Source organism: Myotis yumanensis, unplaced genomic scaffold (assembly GCF_028538775.1).
Source record: "Myotis yumanensis isolate MYYU_CA2020_CCGP unplaced genomic scaffold, mMyoYum1.0.hap1 SCAF_6, whole genome shotgun sequence".
Classification (NCBI taxonomy): Eukaryota; Metazoa; Chordata; class Mammalia; order Chiroptera; family Vespertilionidae; genus Myotis; species Myotis yumanensis.
Genome location: NW_027223757.1, coordinates 66,255,345 through 66,274,639, shown reverse-complemented (window position 1 = coordinate 66,274,639; position 19,295 = coordinate 66,255,345). Strand labels below are relative to the sequence as shown.

Below are 19,295 nucleotides of genomic sequence, written 5' to 3'. Positions count from 1 at the left end.
GTGTTTCATGCTTCTGTTCTGAAGGAAAAAGTTCATGGTGCATATTTCATTTTACTATTTGACAAAGCCTTTGAAAGTTTGGGGCATATTTTTTTCTTATAGTAAATTTTTGTTTTTAATGAAAGTGAAACCATGAATGCTTCCATTATGACCATCATGGCATACCATCATATTACAGGAAACAGCTTGTAGTCCACTACTGCTCTGATAACATAACCTGGTATGTAATCTGATAGGTGATGTCATATCAAAATGCTTTCTTTCTCCAGGGAAAGTAAGAGGATATTAAAATACAGGTTAAGATTGACCTGGCCCAGTATAAATACCCACTGGCAGCAATGATTTCCTCCTTTTTCTAGAATACAGAAATATTTTTCTTTTCTGACTAGGACGTAGATTATCATCTAGCAGACTCATTTTCTGATGTAATCAATAATATGAAAAGGATACTTTGGGATGTCAATGAGAAGAATTTCAAATGAAATAAAGCTGTGGATTGCTAATATTGGTTGGTAACAGGGAGCACAAAACCTTGGGAGGTATATATATAAACCTTGGTTATGTATATTCTGCCTTACCTATAAAAGGCCTTTCCTTCCTTTGATTCCAAGCAGAATCTGGTTCTCAAATCAATTATCTAATATGAAATGATAAATATTCAGTTAAGTATTTTTTTAAAAAAAAAAACCCTAAAGTCATCTCCTGGCGAGTTGAGCCCTGCTTTCTTCTCCTCTGCAGATCTCAGGTTCAGCAGGGTCATAGCAGCAATCTTCGTGCCTTTCCTGACATTCACCTTGCCTTCCATACCAAGTTTGGGAACATTCTAGAAGAACTTCTCCAGTGCAGTGACTAACCCCACACAAGAGAATATTTGCAAACTATGTGGCAGTCATCCCTGTTTTGTTGACCCCAGTGTTGATCTATTATTTCTATAAGAAACTCAAGGATCTCTTGTTTCTTAGGAAAAAAAGAACATTGTACAAAAAGAAAAGATTGCCTATTTTTATTTGAAAGTACATTTGTAGGTAGGCTTATTGACCCTTGATCTGTTAAAGTAATGCAGAGATTCCCTTCAGTACTTACTGTCCCACAGTGAGAGCTAGTGATGACCTTTTTTTTTTTTAAATTAAATCTTTATTGTTCAGATTACATTTGTTCCTCTTTTTTCCCCCATAACTCCCCTTCTCCCAGTTCCCGCCCCACCCTCCGCCCTCACTCCCCACCCACTGTCCTCATCCATAGGTGCACGATTTTTGTCCAGTCTCTTCCCGCATCTCCCATTCCCCTTTCCCCCCCAAGAATAGTCAGTCCATTCCCTTTCTATGTCCCTGATTCATTGTAATCACCAGTTCATTCTGTACATCAGATTATTTATTCACTTGACTCTTAGATTCACTTGTTGATAGATGCATGTTTGCTGTTCACAATTTGTATCTTTACCTTTTTCTTCTTCCTCTTCTTAAAGGATACCTTTCAGCATTTCATATAATACTGGTTTAGTGGTGATGAACTCCTTTAGCTTTTCCTTATCTGTGAAGCTCTTTATCTGACCTTCAATTCTGAATGATAGCTTTCCTGGATAAAGTAATCTTGGTTGTAGGTTCTTGGTATTCAGTACTTTGAATATTTCTTGCCATTCCCTTCTGGCCTGCAAAGTTTCTGTTGAAAAATCAGCTGACAGTCGTATGGGTATTCCCTTGCAGGTAATTGAGTCTCTTTCTCTTGCTGCTTTTAAGATTCTCTCTTTGTCTTTTGCTCTTGGCATTTTAATTATGATGTGTCTTGGTGTGGTCCTCTTTGGATTCCTTTTGTTTGGGGTTCTCTGTGCTTCTTGGACCTGTAAGTCCATTTCTTTCACCAGGTGGGGGAAGTTTTCTGCCATTATTTTTTCAAATAGGTTTTCAATATCTTGCTGTCTCTCATCTTCTGGCACCCCAATAATTCTGACATTAGTGCGCTTGAAGCTGTCCCAGAGGCTCCTTACACTATCTTCGTATTTTCGGATTCTTTTTTCATTTTGCTTTTCTGGTTGGGTGTTTTTTGCTTCTTCGCATTTCAAATCTTTGACTTGATTCTTGTGCTCCTCTGGTCTGCTATTGGGTATAATATTCTTTATTTCAGTCTGTGTATGCTTAATTTCTAGTTTCTTTATCGTAGCATCGAGGGTCTCATTAGTTTTCATGAGACTCTTCTCAAGTTTATTGCAAGCCCTCAAAATTGCGTTTTTTAGCTCCATATCCTCCATTTCTGTCATGTTTTTTTGTCTCCGCATTTTTTATGCCTTCTTGGTGCACCCCCTTGTGGTCTTTGTGCGCAGTCTTTTTCTAGTTAAGCCTTGATTTTTTTAGTTAATACTGAGGGATTTGACCACCAGGCTGACTGGCTGTGAGAATCCGCTGTGTGAAAAACTTCTGTCCTCTGGGGAGGTGCTAATCTAGCCTTTGCCTGAGGCGATCTGGCAAATGGCGCTGTGCAGGGCTTCGGTGGGGCAGGATCAACGGGGCGGGCAGAGGGAGCAGTTATGGCTGCTCTCAGTCCTGTTCCCAGAGGCTCTGCTTCTCAGAACCCAGGCAACCGCTGCAAACCTCGGAGAGAAAGCTGCCCTCAGGTTCCAACTGATGCAGGATAATCCCGCTTCTCCCGTCTGAGTCTGAGTCCCTAGAGACTTGCCCGGATCTGGAGCTTAGAGTCTGAGACTCCCTCCTGATTGAAAACAACAACCGCGCCCTCAGCCACCAGCCCACTTTGTGGGCGCACCTTCGCACCTTTAAATTTTCCACACTGCGCCTCCTCTGAGCCTTGGTATGCGTTGTCTTTCCTTTTAGTTGAAGAGTCTCTCCTCAGCCAGCCTTCCTGTGGTTCTGGGTGATGTCCGTTCCGTCTTTTAGTTGTATTTTTGAAATGGTTGTTTGCGGCAGCAGTCTCCGGTGTTTACCTATGCTGCCATCTTGGTCTCTCTCGTGATGACCTTTAAAAATATTATCTCACCACATTAAAATTATTGAAATAGCCTCAATAGTTCTCCTTCAATTTAAAAATAATACCACTTTTCCTGTAATCTAGACCTTCCCAGAATATTTCAAAAGACTTTCAAATAATAGATATTTTTACCCTAAATTATGTTTTAAGTGTACAAAGAAGACAGGCATTTAAATTATTTAAGTTATTAAGACAGATGGGATTAAAAAGGGAAAATGAAGATAGAAGAGCCAGGTTGCAATTGTGGAGCAACCCAAGTGTTTAAGTGAGAAATTTGAATACTGTTCTCTAGGCAACGGAGACCCTAGATCTATTTGTGTGGAGTGAAGTAATGACTCACTTATGTGAACAAATGAAAGACTAATTACAATAATCAGGCAACTACGTGGGCATGTGGATAGTGTGCTGCCAGGAATCTTTAAATTCATCCCCCATTGGGAGACTTTGAGTCAAGATAGTAGAGTAGGGAAACGTTTTGCTTGTCCCACAACCACATCAAAATTACAAGTAAATTAAAGAATAACCACCCTTGAGAAATACCTGAAAACTAGCTGAACAGAACTTTTATAACTAAGGATATAAAGAAGACAGGTCAAAACTGGTAAGAGGGACAGTGATCCGAAATGGGCTAGTCCCACACCGTGTGTGGCAGTTAAGAATTGGGAAGGATAACTGGGTTATGGAGGTTCCCCTGAGGAGCAAGGGGTCCCAGTCTAACACTGGATTCCCCAGCCCAGAGCACCAGTGCCTGGGAGAAGAGTCCCCATAATGTGAAAAGCAGTGGGGATTCCATCTGGGTGAGACAGAGGGCTGCTATAAACCAAGCACAGACTCACTCACAACCACTTTCTCAAAGGTCCAGTGATGGGACAGCAACTCAAAAAGACCAGGGACGTATGAGGAGGACTAAATTGTCTAGCTTCATGGCGAGGGCTGGAAGAGCAGCTCTCTCCAAAGCAAAAGTGCTCTCAGGCACTACTGTTCCTTTGTTGAGCCCTCCCCCAACTCAGACAGTGGGCGCCCGATCAGAGTCTCTATTAACCTGGCTAGCAGCGCTTGCCCTACCTAGGTAATTCCCTGAAACCCCATCCCACCTGTAGACAGACAAAAGGGGTTCTCTGGAAAGCAACCTCATAGGGTGGTGGGTGGTCATGCCTCAGGCATTTAACTTTTTAAGGTGTATCTTTGTCCTGTCCATTGTGTCTGTGCATCTAGGTTAACTCACCTTTGAAATAAACTGTAACCACCCTCAAGGGAATTTATAACCTTGTTCATAACAATTCTGTAATTCAATCCAATCTGCTTTCTTCGATCTCCATGTATTTTTCCCTCTTTAATTTCAAATGCATAAAAGAAACTGCAAAACTGTTATTCTCTAGAGTACTTGCATCTTGCTCCCTGCAATATGCAGTTTGGATCAAATAAATTCTTATAAAAAAATTTTCTAGAGGGCTGAACATTTCTTATATCAACATCTACTGGCATGGCTGGCAAAATTCTGAAGCACACCCAGGACCACCCTGCAGATCCAGACCCAGCGCAAGACACAGCAAGAGCCCATTGTGTTTCACCAACTTCCCACTTCATATCGGGTGAACATGTGTGAGTTTCTATTGGAATCCTGAGACTCCTTGTTTTAAGTATTGGGTCATGACTTTATTTGCACTGTTCTTAGAAAATCCTCAAGGTAGATCAGGGTTGAGATAACCCAGGCAAAGGAAAAAAATGGGTTGCTACTTTATTTTGGTTTTATAATTAGATTGCTTACCGAGAGTCTAAACAAAATCTTTGCTGGTCAAATGAGAGACTCAACTCTCTTTAGCTTCAAAAGAGGAAGGACACTTGTTTCCCTAACTTGAATAGCCAGTGGGATGATGATAGTCGTTTCAAGTCCCTGAAACTACAGTGGCAGACATGGTGCCATTTGGTGTCCCGTGCAGTAACTCAGCCAGTCTGGGAATAACTGGTGGGAGCCCTGGGGAGGAAGTCAGGATTATCGTGGAATGGATTCATCCCAAGAAAGAGGACGAAGAGAGGGGCCTGGGCCTTTTTTTTTTTTCCCTTTGGCCTCAAAAAGAATCATGATTCTGGTGGCATCTGTAAGCTCTTGTATTAGGTGACGAAGAACCTTTGTGGGGTTGCCTGAGGAAAAATTTCCTCCAGGGTATAAAGCAGTCCCACACTGGCTCATCTAGAGATATGAATTTAAAGGCTGGTTTTCCCTAGAAGTTTGTTCAGACTCTACAGTTCTCAAAATTAATATGGGAAATTGTGCCTCCCAGGTCAAAAAGGCCTCCCAGAGTCAGCCTCCCATTAATAACTAAGATGGCCAAGACGAGGATCCTTTGATACTTCTAAATTAATTTTTGCATGCACAGTTAGAAAAGCTGGCTATAAAATCAGGCAGAATGTATGGAAACAAAATTATTAGAGACTGTCTCAGAATTTTAAAAAAATGAAACTATGTAAAAGGATTTTACAAAGAGAGATAAAGTACTTAGACAATGGATCAAGCTATGATGTCATTTAAGTGTCAACCCAGTTCTTTGAGGTATTAAATATTGTTATCCTTATTTTAAAAGGGGGGAAAGGTCATTTAGAACTCAACTTGTCAAGGCAGATATAAATTGTAAAATGCTTCCAAAACAAAATTTGGATCCAACTGTTCTGTTTGTGTCTGCTAGTGTATGTCTATATATGTATGATATAAATGTAAAATATTTTGAATGATATTATTAAAATTAAAGGAAAGTGCTTGTAAGGATTAGGTATTCTAAATTTCTTAGAAATATAGAAACTAACTCAAATGCTTTTCAAGTTCACGTGATCTAAGATTAATAGTTAGTAAAATAAAATCAATTTAAAGTTTTGGTGTAAATAAAACAGAAACGTCTTTATTTTACCTGGGTTTTACAAAAATAAGTCCATGTTAATAATTGACTTTTATGTCTAAGAAAAATGTTTCTAGAGGCTATAAAATGTCCAAACTAAATAATGCTAATCGATTACTTCTTAGTTTTCATTAGACATTGAGATTTTAAGGGTCACACGTAGGAATAGCTGTGGGGTATTTCAGAAAGGCTCCTGGAACACCACAAAAGACTGAAATTGCATAGAAAGCATCATAAAGTAAGTCATGAAAAGTTCTAGGATAAATTGTATGAGTAAACAATGGCTGTAAATTAAACGAATAGTTTGGGCTATGGGAAACCAAAGATAGCCACTTGGTTCCTCTTATTCCATGCCCCACCTCCCCCCATCCCTTTCAGTTTTTGCAATCCTTCATGCATCACAGTGCATTTTAGCTGGACTTAGATGAAGGAATTTATGAGCTGACAGTAAACAAGACATCTTACACTATTGCCAAGGTTTGATAGAGTCACTTCAAGAGAATGACAAGTTGGTAACTGCTTCTTTTCACAGCCAGTTCCAAGGAGACAAAAATTTTAAAGATCATTTGACTTCCACCTAGAGATTTTGTTTATTGGAAAAGACATTAAATAAAAGACACTGGCCAATCTCATTGAAAGGGGCCTTATCAGGCACCTAACTGCAAATAGATATCTACCCATCTGCAGACATCAAAAACTTTTCTAGGATGAGAAGCTGCTAAAATCAGAGGTGGACAGCTATCCCAAGACATTGACAAGGCCAACAAACCTATAGATTGATATTGAATTCAGAATCTATTTTGTCTTTACCTGTCTGCTAATTATATTAGACACTAGAGGCCTGGTGCACGAAATTTGTGCACAGGAAGGGGGCCCCTCAGCCTGGCCTGTACCCTCTTCAATCCGGGACCCCTCGGGAGATATCCAACTGCCTCTTGAAATCCTGGACCACTGGCTCCTAACCGCTCGCCTGCCTTCCTGATCGCCCCTAACCAACTCTGCCAGCCTGCCTGATCACCCCTAACTGCTCCCCTAACAGCCTGATCACCCCTAATCAACTCTGCCTGCCTGCCTGATCGCCCCTAACTGCTCCCCTACTGGCCTGATCGCCCCTAACCACCTCTGCCTCGCCCCGCACCCTGGACCCAGACTTCCCTCCTTCTGGCCGGGCACAGGCACCTAGGACGTGGGCCAGCTTCGCCTGAGCCACAGCCACAGGTGCCCAGGACTGTGGGGTAGGTGGCTTGTCCCTCTCCCAGGCCACAGGCACTGGCGCCCAGGACCACGGGGTGGGCAGCTTGTCCCTGTCCCAGGCCGCAGGTGCAGCCACTGGTGCCCGGGACTGCTGGGCGTGTGGCTTGTGTCTGTCCCAGGCTGCAGGCACAGGCACAGCCACTGGTGCCCAGGACCACAGGGTGGGTGGCTTCTCCCTCTCCCGGGCCACAGCCTGGCTGGTCCCCATTCCTCTCTCCTCAATGTTGAGTGTCTGAGCCATGACGGCATGAGGGCATGATGACTATTTGCATATTAGCTCTTTATTTTAAAAGATAATAGTTACACTTGTTCTTTAGGTTTCTCTATATAGCCCAACTGTTTATGATTAGTGAACATAACATAACTGTTAATATTGTTTTAATGGTTTATGTAAATATTTTACTAGATGCCAAATATAGAGAAATGAAATAAAAGGTAAAACGTGGATCCTGATAGTTCACAAGACAGAAAAGATTCAGAGTGTTTTCTCACAATAAAGGTCATAAGACCTGTCTTCCATTTATCTAACTGCCTACGCTGTTTGGGGAAGATTTGGCCTCCACTCAGATTTCATGGTTACAGTATTTCCCCATGCCCAATGGTCAACAAGATGATGTTGATTCTTTTTTCTTTTTGCTGTTCTGCTTGGGTGTTTTCTGCTACCTTGTTTCCCAAGTTGCTGATATAATCCTCTGCTTCATGTAATCTGATGTTGATTACATCTAATATATTCTTTATGTCACAGTGGTTCTTTTTGCTTTTTCTCTCTCTTTGTGTAAGTTTTCACTAAATTTATCTATTATTCCCCTAAATTCATTGAGCATTCTTATAACCATGGTTTTGAGCTCTGTATCTGGCAGAATGCTTGCCTCCATTTCATTTAGTTGTTTTTCTGGAGCTTTGATCTGTTCTTTAATTTGAGACATGTTTTTTCTCCTCATTTTGGCTGCCTCCCTGTGTTTGTTTCTATGTATTAGTTAGATCTGCTATATCTTTTAGTCTTGACAGAGTGGTCTTATGTAGTAGGTGTCCTGTGGGGCCCAGTGGCTCAGTTTCCCTGATCACCTGAGGATAGCTTAAGGGACCTCTGAGTCAACATGAAGCACATTATTCGCATCAGAGGAATACCAGACTGGATGGCTTTACAGGTGAATTTTACCAAACATTAAAAGAATTAACATCTATCGTTCTCAAACTATTCAAAAAAATTCAAGAGGAGGAAAGGCTCCCAAGCTCATTTTATGAGGCCAGTACTTCCCTGATTCCAAAATCAATGGCATTAGAAAAAAAATAAAACTAGAGGCCAATATTCCTAATGAGCATAGATGCAAACATTCTCAACAAAATATTAGCAAACTTAATTCAGCAATACATTAAAAATATCATATACTATGACCAAGTGGAATTTATTCCAGGTAAGCAAAGCTGGCTCGATATCTGCAAATCAATTACTATGATATACCACATAAATGAAGGATGAAAATCATATGAGCATATCAACAGATGCAGAAAAGGCATTTAACAAAATCCAGCATCCATTTATGACAAAAACACTCATCAAAATGGGAATAGAGGGAACATATCTCAAATAATAAAACTCATAGTTAACATCACACTCAATGTTGAATAGCTAAAGGGTTCTCCGTAAGAACAGGAACAAGACAAGGAAGTCCACTTCCACTACTTTTAGTCAACATAGTATTAGAATTAAACAAAAAATAAAAATAATAGGCATCCAAATTGGAAAGGAAGAAGTAAAACTGTCATTATTTGCAGATGACATGATTCTATACAGAGAGAAACCTAAACATTCCACCAAAAATTATTAAAACTGATAAATTAATTCAGTACAGTAGCAAGATACAAAATTATTATTTAAAAATTGACTGCATTTTTAGATACCAAAACAAACTATCAGAGATAGAAATTAAGAAAACAACCCCATTTATAATGCATCAAAAAATAAAATACATAGGAATAAATTTAGACAAGGAGGTAAAAGATCTATACTTAAGAAATTATAAAACATTGAAGAAAGAAATTAAAGAAGATATAAATAAATGGAAGCATATACAATGCTCATGGATAGGCAGAATTAATATTATTAAAATGTCTATATATCGAAAGCAATCTATAGATTCAATGCAATCTCTATCAAAATACAAATGGCATTTTCACAAAACTAGAACAAATAATCCTAATTTTTTTATGGAACCACTGAAGACCCTGAATAGCCACAGCAATCATGAGAAAGACCTACAAAGTTGGAGCTATCACTCTACCAGATATCAAACTATAATACACAGTTCTAGTAATCAAAACAGCAAGGTACTGACATAAAAATAGACACACAAATCAATGGAAAAGAATAGATAGCCCTCTATGGTCAATTACTATATTACAAAGGAAGCAAGAGTATACAATGGAGTAACTACAGTCTATTTAATAAATGGTGATGGAAAAATTGGATAAATACATACAAAAAAAGAAACTAGACCACCTTCTTACACTATATATAAGAATAAGCTCAAAATTAATCAAAGACTTAAAAGTAAGACCCCCAAACTAGCAGTCACCAACCTTTCGGACCTCATGGACCACCAGTTGGCAAATGCTGCCCTAAACCATGAAAATCCGAGAACAAAACATAAGCAGTAATGTCTTTGAAACTATTCTTATTAATCTTTTCTTTTGGGGGGGGGGGGGGCGGGGAGAGGAGGATATGTCTCCTCTGGCAAGGAAACAACAACAAAAAATTTAACAAATTAGGCTATATCAAATTAAAAAGTTTTTGTACAGCAAAGGAAACCATCAACAAAATGAAAAACAACCCACTAAATGGAAGAAGATATTGGTCAATGATACATCTAAAAATGGATTAATAGCTAACATATATATTGATTTCATACAATTTAACACCATAAGAAACATTCTGATTTAAATATGGACAGAGGACCTGAATAGACATTTCTCTAAAGAGAACATAAAGATACTCAATTTCACTAAACATGAGAAATGCTAATCAAAGCCACATTGATATATCACCTCACATCTGATAGTCAGAATGGTTATCCTATATAATCCTATCTAATAAAAGAGAAACATGGTAATTAGCCGTACAGCCGCTACCCTTCCCATTGGCTAATCAGTGAGATATGCAAATTAACTGCCAGCCAAGATGGCGGCCGGCAGCCAGGCAGCTTGAAGCGAACAGGGAGGCTTCCTTGCTTCAGTGAAGGAGGAAGCCAAGCTTCCCCACCTGCGCTGCCGGCCTCTGAGCTTGCAGTTTGAAACACTGTAACAAATATAGAAGCTAAACAAAACCCCAGAAACCCGCTTTAGTCAGCCAGGCTTCAGCCAGCAAGACTGCAACATTGTTTCGAATACAGAAGGTAAACAAAGGCCAGAAACCTGCTTTCAGCAGCCGAGAAAGCCGGCTCTCAGCTCCAGTGACAGGCATAAAAGGTAAATAAATGCCAGAATAAAAAGAAAAAAGAAAAAAAGGAGAGGTTTGGAGCTTCAGTCGCCCGCCAGCCTGAAAACAGCCCTCAGCCCCTCAACCAGACTGGCCAGGCACCCCAGTGGGGACCCCCACCCTGAAGCAACAAGATGGCGGCTAATTTGCATACTGAAGGCAGGCGGCAGCAGGCAAGGTTGTCTGCGGTCTGGGGCCCGGATCTGTGACCCTGCCGGGCGGGGGGCAGTGCTTGAGGCTGTCCACAGTCTGGGACCTGGATCCATGTCCTCGCGAGTGGGGCGGCAGTGCTTGAGGCTGTCTGTGGTCCCAGGACCTGGATCTGTGACCCTGCCAGGCGGGGGGCACCGCGGGAGGCTGTCTGCAGTCCGGGACCCAGATCTGTGACCCTGCCGGGTGGGGGTCAGTGCTTGAGGCTGTCCACGGGACCAAGACATGGATCTGTGACCCTGCCAGGCGGGGGGCAACGCTTGAGGCTGTGCACGGTCCTGGGACTCAGATCCATGACCCTTCATGGTGGGGAGGCAGCCATCAGCGCCCAGGGGTGACTGCTCAAGATTCGCCTCCTGGCCCAGAAGGTGCAGGATCGCAGGGACAGCCACCATGGCGGGCCAGACTGACGTCCTCCTGGCCGCACCACGGGGTTTGCGGATCTGCAAAGCCAGAGGCCTCCGGTGTGCACATACCCCCCTGGCATGCGAACATCCCCCAGCACACTGTCACCCTCCCGCGCCTGCAACAGTTGCAAACCAAGGCGTGCACAAGTTCCCCCCGCCTCTCCACCGCACTTCCATCAACCCAGCATGCCTAACACCCCCACAGGATGTGCACACATCCCCTCTGATGAGCTCACGTCCTTTGGAGAGTGTCTGGGTGTTCTGGGTGCTGAGAGTGGGCGCCTGTGAGATGACAGTGAGAGGGCGGAGTGGTGATGCCCTGTTCCCACGGAGGCCAGTGCAGCTACGAGATCACCTCTGGGGGGTTAATGCAGGTGCTGAGGTGGGAGCAGGTGCAGACAGACACACCTGGTGGGCTTGGGCGGCCCTCTCTGAGGTGCCTTCGGTCAGTGTTCAAGATCAAGAGCCCAGAGGCAGAGAGGAATTCTGTCCTCTCAGTGAAACAGTGGGATAGTGGGGGCGACTGTAGAGGAGGAATGTGCACTTTGGGTGCCAGCACCCATGAGTGAAGGCTGCCCTGACTGAGCCTTACTTGCTTGGGGCCTAGAGCACTCCTGCCGGGCAACGGGTGACAGGACGTGCTTTTCCGAATTAATGAGAGAAAATGTTGATTCTCCTGCTGCCCACGAAGGTGGAAAGTGAAGTGGGGAGACATGTGGGGAATGAGCAAGGTTCCCTGTCTGGGGGTTCCAAATCTGCTGTTGGTTTCTTTCACCGCTGACTAGAGATATACAGGGTGTCCCCCCAAAATGTATACACACTCTGAATACCTACTAATTCCAATGGTTTTAAGCATAAGAAAGGAACAACAATGGAGCTGTTATCTGTTAAAATTGTGGGCAAAAACAGATAGTTGGACATTCCCTGAGGGGTCTCAGATTGGAGAGGGTGAAGGCCAGACTGAGGGGCCCCCTCTCTCACCCACCCCAGTGCACGAATTTCGTCCTATATAATAAAAGAGAAACATGCAAATTAACCATCACTCTGTCACTGCCACTCAGCTACACCCACCAGCCAATCAGAGTGACTATGCAAATTAGCCCAACAAAGATGGCGGTTAATTTGCATACACAGGCGCAGAGCGAAAACTAAAGACGACTGAAGATGGTGGCGGTCACGGAGCTGGAGTGAGCAGGAGGCTTGGGTTGCTCCCAGCGATGGAGGAAGCCAAGCTTCCTGCCGGCCCTGGGCTCCACCCCAGGAGAGGCTGGGGGCCTGGGTCACCGGAGGCCACGTAGGCCTCCAGCCCCGCCCTGGGCTCCGCTCAAGGAGGGGCTGGGGGCCTGGGTCCCAGGTGCCTGTGGAAAACCGGTGCTGGCAGCCAGGGGAAGGAAGTCCTATTGCGTAAATCTTCGTGCAACTGACCACTAGTCATCAATAAATCAACAAGTTTTCTTTTTAATACATTTTTTATTGATTTCAGATGGAGGAAGGGAGAGGGAGAGAGAGAAACATCAATGATGAGAGAGAATCATTGGTCTGCTTCCTCCTGTCCCCCTAGTGGGGATAGAACCTGCAACCCAAGAATGTGCCCTAACTGGGAACCCAACTGTGAATTCCAATGCTCCACCACTGACCCACACTAGCCAGTCAACAATTAACAAGTATTTATGAGGATGTGGACAAAAGGGAACCCCTGTGCAATGCTGGTAAGACTGCAAATTTGTGTAGTCACTATGGAAAACAGTATAGAGGTTCCTCAAAAAAATTTTAAAAAGAACTATCATATGACTCAGCTATCCCACTTCTGGATATTTATCTGAAGAAATCCAAAACACTAATTTGAAACGGTATATGTACCCCTGTGTTCAATGCAGCATTATTTATTATAGCCAAGATGTGGCAGCGACTTAAGTGTCCATCAACAGATGATTAGATAAAGAAAAGGTGGTTCATACTAGTATATACAATGGAATATTACCTTGCCATAATAAAGAATGAAATCTTACCATTTGGGATCATATGGATGGGCCTAAAGGGTATTATGCTAAGTGAAATAAGTTAGACAGAGAAAGACAAATACCATATGATTTGACTAATATGTGGAATGTACAAAACAAAATGTATAAATAAACAAAACAGAGACAAAACTCATAGAGAACAAACTGATGGTTGCCAGATGGGAGAAGGGTCAGGGGGCTGAGTGAAAAGGTGAAGGGATTAAGAAGGGAAATTGCTAATTACAAAAGTCATGGGATATAAATACAGCAGAGGGAATATAGTCGATAACAGTGTAATAACAATGTATGGTGTTATGTGGGTATTAGAGTTAATGGGGGCTCACTTCATAATTTATATAAATGGATAATCACTATGCTCTACACTCGAAATTAATAGAAGTTAGAGCTTTCTAGAGATGGTTTCAGCACAATGTTATGATCGTGTGGCCGCACATATATTTCAAAAACAACATAAACATTTTACTTAAAGCTCAAAATGCTAGCTTCAAAACTTACTTTAGAGCAAAACTGTCCATAGCACATACCCCTCCTCCCCTTATCATCATTCACATTTTGAAAAAACACAACAAGGAAAACATGCTGATAAAATTGCTTCTGAATTATCATGTATTTCAGCAGGGAAGATATTTAAGAAAACATTAAAGGATGATTTAAAAAAAATGTTTCTTGCAAATTGGTTCAAACTCCTGCTTTGCTTTAACTGCATAGCCAACACATGCCTATGTTTGGGGTGTCTGATGTCTACGAAGCCATATAGAACACTTGTGGCTTTGGTTGCCAAGAGGGGCATGGACTTATGTCATTATTCACCAGTCCATAGCCACAAATCGTTTTCAGGTTTTTTTAATAATCAAAAAGTTCTGCCTATGCCTAAAGGATCTTAAAGGACACCTTCCTATGTACATCATCAAAAGAGAGCAGATGTGTTCTGCACAGTTCTCAGAGTGTGGAGGGAGAGTGCTACAGGACAGTGAAGAGGGGCCAGTCTTTCCCGGGTGTCCTACACAACAGTGGTTCTCCAATTTTTCTTGTGCTCAAAACATCTATACATTCTTAAAAATTACTGATTGCCCCCAAAATCTTTTCTTTATTAAAATACTTGAAATCTGGATACTAGAAATTTAGAAATTTAAAATGCTAATTTTAAATCATATTTCATTTAAAATAACAATAATAAATCTAACCTGTTAATGTAAATAACATATTTTAGCAAAAAAAATAATCCATTTTCAAAAACCAAATAAGATTTAGTGAGAAAAATAGCATTGTTCTACATATTTTGCAGATCTCTTGAATGCCTGGCTGATTGGAAGAGAGCTTGATTCTCATACTTGCGTCTGCATTCAATGTTTTGTGGTATGTTGTTTTGGCTGAAGTATATGAAGAAAATCAGATTCTACACATATGTTAATGGAAAAGGGAGAAGTCTTTCAATAATCTTTATAGGTAATTCTATATATCCCTTTTTGATACTATACTAAAACTCAGCGTTAAGAGTACCTTAAAAGTTAGTTGCAATGTCAAATCTGAAACCATATCAATAAACGTCATATTCTCTTACATTAAAGTCCATTGTTCTATCTTGTACTTTAATGAACCTATACTCTGTGCAATTTTGTAATATCTTACTTGGATTATTTGGAAAATATTGGTTGAGTTCTTCAAATCTTCCAAATGTTAAAACATTTCATTTATAAAATAGCAAAGAATCACATTCATTTATACACCACCAATCTCATCAGAAGTGTTGGGACACTATAAAGCTCATGGTGGCAGACTCAAGTCTTCCAAAATTTGAATTTTCATTAGAAACTCACATTTTATCACTGACAACAAATATTGTCAGTTGGTTTTCTTAAAGTGGCAGGTTCACTTTGTTCAGTTTCAAGAACATGTCTCCCAAATACTCAAGGAGTGCTTATTTCTATTGTGTTCTTCCAAGTTAAGATGTTGCTCCACAAAACAAGTAGCTCCTTCAGTTGGGAACTCAATTGCAAAGTGGGTTTTCTGGAGACAGCTACATACTTCAGTAGGCAGTACTTTATGTGTACTTATTCATCATACACAATACTAAAGGACACCTACTCACAAGCTGAGATTTAAAACATTTTGCAATTGTTTTATTAACTGATTCATTAATGCCATTTTATATGAACCTACCCTTGTGCTGTTTTGCTTCTGTTTTTTTGTTTGTTTGTTTTACTGAGAATGCCTTGCAGTGAGGAATAACACAATGACTTTTAATAAATTTTGGTGGCTCTGCTTTTTTTTTTTTCTTGTAATTAAAAAAACAACAACTTGTATACAGCAGGCATCGCTGCCTGCTTCCTTGTTCGGGGCTGTCTGACCTGCCTGGAGCACATTTTACCCAGATATCTGCACATACCAACAACTTTTTTAAATTTATTGATTTGAGAGAGACAGTGATTCGTTGTTCCACTTACTTAAGCATCCATTGGTTGATTCTTGCATGTGCCCACACCCGCAACCTTGGTGTATTGGGATGACATTCTAACCAACTGAGCTACCTACTTTGCACTAAAATTCACCAGAAGTTTTGTCACTGTTGCTTTAATGTGTAAATATCACCCCACTTTTTACTTTGTGGACCTCCTGAAAGGATCTTGGTTACCTTCAAGGTCTAGGCGCCACATAAAAATCAAATGATAAAGGGAAAGTATACTATACAAATCAACTGTGAATAGCATTTACATGATTATAATAATGGAATCATTGATGTAGATCTAAATAAAATTATAACTACATTGGGAAAAGAGGAGGGGGTGAAATTTATGCTGATGGTGGGCATAGGTGGGTAAAACAAGTTAAACCTTGTCATCTAAAATGGGAAGTAAGGAAATAATCACTTAAAACTTTAAAATTAAAATTAACAATACTATTTTTACATTATATGCTAAATAATAAAAAAACCTACTCTAAGAATTATAAGTTGTCCTTATTTGCAAGCTCTACACGATTTACTCCTTCCTTACCTACCTGTTCTCATCTCCTCCTCTACCTTTTGCTGGTTCTGTTCCAGGCACAGTGGCTGCTAAAGTTACCTTGTATACAGCAGGCATCGCTGCCTGCTTCCTTGTTCTGGGCTGTCTGGCCTGCCTAGAGCACACTTTACCCAGATATCTGCACAGATAAACTCTCACTCCCTCAGGTTTTTTTCAGTGAGGCTTGTCTTAGAATTCTACCTGAACCTCCTCCCCGTGCTCTGATTTCCCTCCCCTTGACCTGTTTTTCCACCACAGTTCCTACAACAGTTGCACATACCACCTAACTTACTTGTTTATTATATGTATTGTTTTTTGTCTGTGCCTCCCTACTCGAATAGAAGTCCCATGAAGGCAGGAATTTTTGTCTATTTTATGCACTAACGTATCCCTAGCACCTAGAGAAGTTTGTGGCACATAAAAGATGCTCAGTACATATGTGTTGCATATGTTTGAATGAGGAGCAGAAAATGGTCAAGTGTAACAAGGAAAGGCCTGCTATTTCTCCTAAGAAGCCTTGTAGAACCATTTGACTTTTCAACTTGTGTATGTATAACTTTAAAAAATTAAAGGCACGTTTATGTTAAGAAATATAAATAAATGTCAAAATTAGTAGACAATATAAAATATGAATTTGAGTTATGAGAGGAGGACAGAAGGGAAGCAGAGGGAAAGAATCAAGAGGAGTTTGAGAAAGGCAGAGAGGACAAGGCTAGATGAGAGGGCATTGCTGGAAGCCCCAAGGGAGAATAGGACAGCGTCTACAGCATTGCTTCTGTCTCTCAGGGTGATTTTGTACAAATTAGAAAAGGACATCCCTTCTTTGGGAGGATGCATGCCACCCTAAGTGGCTTGGCAAGCAGGCAACGCACTAGATTTCAGTCACCTCCACCTACTTGTCCAAGTGTTCTTGTGCAGAAAAAAAATCCTGCACAAACCTTTCCCAACAGCTTCGCTAGGCTGAATCCTAGTTGAAGTCAGTGAAAACAGGACCGGTTCTTCTCACCCTCCACATGCCCTGAGGATGTGTTTCCAGCAGCTCTAGACCAGCAAGATCCCCCGTTCCCTACTAGAGCAAAGCTTAGAAAAATGGAGCCAAAGAAATGTGAAATGACCACTCTCAGACCCATATCCGTTCTAACTGAAGAAGACAGATACTAAAAATGAGAAGACCTTAGGTGAGAAGGTCAAGGATCAGTTCCTAGGTGAGAAGACGGCACAGAAGGTGGAGACTCGTGATGAAAATAAGTGTAAATATCTGGTGTCAGGTGTTTTCCTGTTTTAAAAGAAGGAAAAGAGTTTGAGAGCAGGGAGCAAAAGGGGACAGAAACAGAGGCAGTTAAAGGACACAGAAAGGGCACAACAAGCTTTAAAATTTGGCTGATAGTTAGCACTATTTATCACCAACTGCCTGTGGACAAGTAGAAGCCACAAGTGCTGTTGCTCACAGGTACACACAAAGCCCCGACACACATTGGCAATGCTGCCTCCTCAGGTTTAGGAGATTTGCTTTAATTTCATGCATGCCATCCAAAAAAGAACAACAGTCCTAGAGGACTGATTATAGCTGTTCATTCAATCCACAAATAGTTGCTGAATGTCTCCTGTGTGCCAAGAGCTGTTCTGACAGCTGGGGACACAATGGTGAAAACAAATATGGTCCCAGACCTGTGGAGCCTGCAATCTTGTGGTGGAGACTGCCGTTAATCAGGAATTCCTAAAATAAATGTTATGAAGAAGAGAGGTGTTAGGGCACAGTGCCTTGAGAGTGTATAAAAGGAGGTGATTTGATTGCAAATTTCAGAAGCATGTCCATAAATAGTGAAGACTGAGCAGCAATCTGAAAATGAAGGATAGTGAAGGTGTTATGTGGGTGAAAAACAGAGGGTAAGAGATTAGCAGGTGCAAAGGCCTTGTGGTGAGAGGACAGGATGAGGCCTGTGCTGAAAAGGATGAGAGCTTGGGATGAGTTTGAATCTTAGCTGTGGCTACCCCAAATGGAGCCTGGTAGGTAATGTTATAAACTGTCTTTTTCCCAAGAGAAAGTGGGGAAGCTCTTAAGTATTTTACACAGGAGAGTGAAGCGTTCTCACCCTTTGAAAACATCACTCCGGGAGGTCCAAATACCTGCTCATGTAGGTAATGATTACCTCTGCAAAACAGCTGAGCGCTGAGTGAACCACTTCTGACAAACAAGAGAAGGAGACGGAACAGAGAAGAGAGGGAACCGAGGGGCCCTCTGGGAGCTGCGGGCATGCTCCAGGCCTAGGAGCCTTGTTACATTCCACACTTTGCTAGGCCTGCAGGGCTCTATTGGGGGGCAACATTGGCCTACCTGCAGGGGCCTTCACAGCTACACAGGACATTGCTTGGAGCCTTCGGCCTCCAGACAAGAGAGCAAGCGGAAGGGCAGGGCATTAGCACACCCACCGGCCTCCCTGCAGAGCGCGCTCCTCCCAGCAGGCAGTGTGCCAGGCACCTGGAGCGCATGCGCGGCTCCACTGCTGCCCAACCAGCTGGCACTTAGAGCAGCACAGGGCAGCTCTATATGGGACCACTTTCTATGCAACAAACGAGACTACATGGAGAAGACTGGAGAGACACGAGGACTCCCTGGGATCTGTGGGCATTCTCCAGGGTCAGAGGAGCTGGTGGGCGCCATGGTTTACACACACACACACACCCCATCCCCAGGCAGGAGGAGCTCCTTTTAGGTGCGCTAGCCTGCCTGCAAGGTCTCTGCGGTGAGTCCTCAGACACACCGCCCAAGCCCCTCTCAGCCCTGGACAAAGGGAGCAGGATCAACAGGGCATTAGGACAGACACCTGGCTCCCACTTGTAGTCACTACCGCTGGGTAGGCCCGTGCGCCAGTGCCCCAGATGCTTCAGGCACCTTCTCACCAGGTGCTTGGCTCCTACCTGCCCAAACCACCCAGCACACACCATCTACACAAAGCCCACTTCTACAGCAGGCCTCCTTTCCAAAACTGTTTTGTCGACTTCGTATAAACAAACAGAGTCAAACAAAAATGAGAAGACAAAGAATATCTCTCAAA

At 42.1% G+C, this 19,295-nt stretch overlaps 1 long non-coding RNA gene across 1 annotated transcript in view; it reads right to left on the bottom strand.

Annotated features, from left to right (window-relative positions):
• Positions 1-18,634, bottom strand: part of LOC139012402 (uncharacterized) — a 68,700-nt gene extending 50,066 nt beyond the window's left edge. The window contains exon 1 of the long non-coding RNA XR_011471858.1: positions 18,575-18,634. This is a non-coding gene — a long non-coding RNA (uncharacterized lncRNA). The remainder of the gene's footprint in view (positions 1-18,574) is intronic.
• Positions 18,635-19,295: the final 661 nt, after the last annotated feature.